The following is a 3,235-nucleotide window of genomic DNA, read 5'->3' as shown; positions in this document are numbered from 1 at the left end:
TAGAGATATTCTAGACCAAAGACCTTGTTTTATAGCTGGAATAAATGAATCAAGTGAGCCGGGCGGTGGTGGCGCACGCCTTTAATCCCAGCACTCGGGAGGCAGAGGCAGGCGGATCTCTGTGAGTTCGAGACCAGCCTGGTCTACAAGAGCTAGTTCCAGAACAGGCTCCAAAACCACAGAGAAACCCTGTCTCGAAAAACAAAATAAATAAATAAATAAATAAATCTTCCCCATGAAGAGATGGCTCAGTAGCTAAGAGCACTGGCTGTTCTTCCAGAAGACCCGGGTTCAATTCCCAGCACCTATATGGTAGCTCAAAACTTTCTGTAACTCTAATCCCAGGGGATCTGATGCCCTCATATATACGCAGATAAATGAATCAAGTGATTTATTGCAGTATTTTGATTTTTGTTTGTTTGTTTTCCATTTGCTCCTGAACTTCCTCTAGTTCTTTCCTTTTTGTCTATTTATATATTTATATTTGCTTTTTCCCCTGAGTCATCAAGCCTGCCCCCAGCGCTTTTACTTCCCATCTGTAGCTCCTCCCACTCACCCTTGCCTCCAATCACTGCCACATCAGATCCTAGCAGAGACCTGGGACTTAGGTTTCTTTGAGGCAGTGGTATTGCAAGTCTGGTTCATTTGTTGCAAATCGCTTACTTCCTGAAAACTCTGTCTCCAAGGAAACCTAGGTAAGGAAAAGATGCGGTGAGAAATTGATGGACACGAGAACCATGTAATAGTCCGCCTAGGAAAGCAGACATCTGCTTTAACGCACACACCTCACAAATGCAGTACATGGAATTTCAGCCTCCTTTACCTCTTGAACTTATTTTAATACAATTGAGTCGTGAGACTTAGTCTCTCTCTCCTTTTTTTCAGAAAGGGTCTCCTAAAGCTCAGACTGGCCTAGAGTGAATTTAGCACCATAACACACAGTGCAACCAGAGCTTGCTTTAAATCCCTAATTTTCCTGACTCCATCTTCCAAGTATGGAGGTTACAGCCTACAGTGACTGGCTTCAGTCTCTCACTTATCCATTCGTCAGAATTGTCCTGTTTCGGCGGCTGGAGAGATGACTCAGAGGTTAAGAGTATTTGCTGCTCTTCCAGTGAGCTCTAGTCCTGTCCCAGCATCCCATTGAGGATGCTTATAATGACCTTAACTCCAGCTTTAGGGGTTCCAGTCCCTCTTCTGGCCTCTGCAGTCTGGTTTTATTTCCTAGCTTCACCTGCCTTCTCTCTCCCCAGACCATCAGAGGCCCACTGGCCAGGACCGGACAAGCGATCATATTCTAGATCAGATTTGTAACACAGTGCAACAGACTCAGCTGTCCCTCCAACGACAGATAACAACACTTCGGGAAATGTCATAAAATGCACAGAATTGAGATGAAAAAGGCTTAAGTTTGAATCCTGACCTTCAATGCCAGAGGCCTTCAAGGCTGGGTTTCCTTCCCTACTGTAAGGATTAAGTGTCACTATTTTAGTAAATCCTGAGAGCTACCATCCATCTGCTTGTTATTGAATTGACTGATTAGAACCATCGAGAGCAGGGGGCTAGGCGAGGTGGCACACCCCTGTGGTCAAGCCCCTCAGAAAGCTGAGGCAGGAGTATATGGCCTAGGCTGTATAGAGAACTATAGAGAACAGCCTGGCTTACACAGCAAAACCCTGACACATAGAGGAGGAGGTGTGGAGGCAGGGGACTGTGGAGACTGGGGATACAGTCAGCGATAGAAAGCTTGTCTAGTATGCTTGAGCTTGGGGCCCTTGATTCTACCCCCAGCCAGCAAACAAACAAATAAATACAATCTATGGCAACATGGAATGTAATGTTTTCTTCACCGTTTTGCTGACTGTCCTAATAAATCTGAAGCTATATTCTACTACTGTATTATCTGCACAGTTACTTATTTTACTTCGTGGTGCTATTGACCAAACCCAGGACCTATCCATCCCAGGCAAGCTTTTACCCCTGAGCTACAGCCCTGGCCCTTCATTCTTCTTCTAAGTTTTTTGATGGTTATTTTTGTTGTTTGCTTTTCTATTTCTCCTCCCCCTCTTTCTCTCTTTCCCCAGTTCATCCAGTTTAGACACAGGGTCACACTATGTTGCTCAAGATGTCCTTGAATTCCTAGGCTCAAGTGAGTCTCCGGCTTTAGTGGCCAGGTACCTCACAGTGTACATCCCTGCACCCAGCTTGACCATTGATTTTGAAGGTTAACCCATCTCGTGTGTAGTTTCATATACAAATCATAGATTGGCAGAATCAGAAAGTTTCTTAGAAACCACCTAATCTTAATTGTTTCAACGACAAGATTTTTGATGAAAATCATATGTAAATGGTGGCAAGCCTAGACAATCATCATGGTTCCCAAGGTCCATCCTCTCAGTTGTTCTGTAGGAAGAAATAAATGAGTTCGTTAAATTTTTATTTTATTTTTATTTTTATTTATTTTTCTTTTTTGGCCGGATGTGGTGGCATACCTTTAGTCCCAGCACTAAGGAGGCAGAGGCAGGTAGATCTCTGTGAGTTCAAGGCCATCCTGGTTTACAGAGTGAGTTCCAGGATAGCTAGAAACTCACTCTCAAAAAAGCAAACAAACAAAATCATATTTTTTAGATTAAAAAAATTAATCAGTGGCTGAAAGAATATAAGAGCAAGAGAAAGGGTAGAATGTTGTGGAATGCTGTTTTCTGGTCATGAAGAGGCCACTGCCCTCTTGAATTCTCTAACTCCTGCCAGGATTGGGCTATCAACAGTCTGTCACCAAGGGTGGGTGGGTGAGCACAAGGCTCCACAGTTCCCTGAGGGTCATGGTTGTTCACGCTGCTCGAAGAGGGAGAGTGTAGCGTGTAGTCGTTAGTCAGTCATCCTGATTAAACACCACCACCAAAAAAAAAAAAAAGAAAGAAAATAACCTTTCTTTTCTTTTCATATTTTTCTTTTCTTTTCCTTCCTTTCCTTTTCTTTCCTTATTTTTCTTTTTTTTTGTGAGATAGGGTTTCTTTGTGTAGTCCTGCCTGTCCTGGAACTCGCTTTGAGACCAGGCTGGTCTTAAACTCACAAAGATCCATCTGCCTCCTAAGTGCTTGGATTAAAGGTATGTGCCACCATCTACTAGTCAAAATAAATCTTATCACACAACTGCAAACAAAATAAGTAAAATGTATTGTCCTGCCCAGTTTAAAATACAAATAGGGATAATGTGGAAATAAGACTCGGAAAA

The sequence above is a fragment of the Chionomys nivalis genome, chromosome 5 (assembly GCF_950005125.1).
Source record: "Chionomys nivalis chromosome 5, mChiNiv1.1, whole genome shotgun sequence".
Classification (NCBI taxonomy): Eukaryota; Metazoa; Chordata; class Mammalia; order Rodentia; family Cricetidae; genus Chionomys; species Chionomys nivalis.
This window is presented reverse-complemented; position numbering follows the sequence as displayed.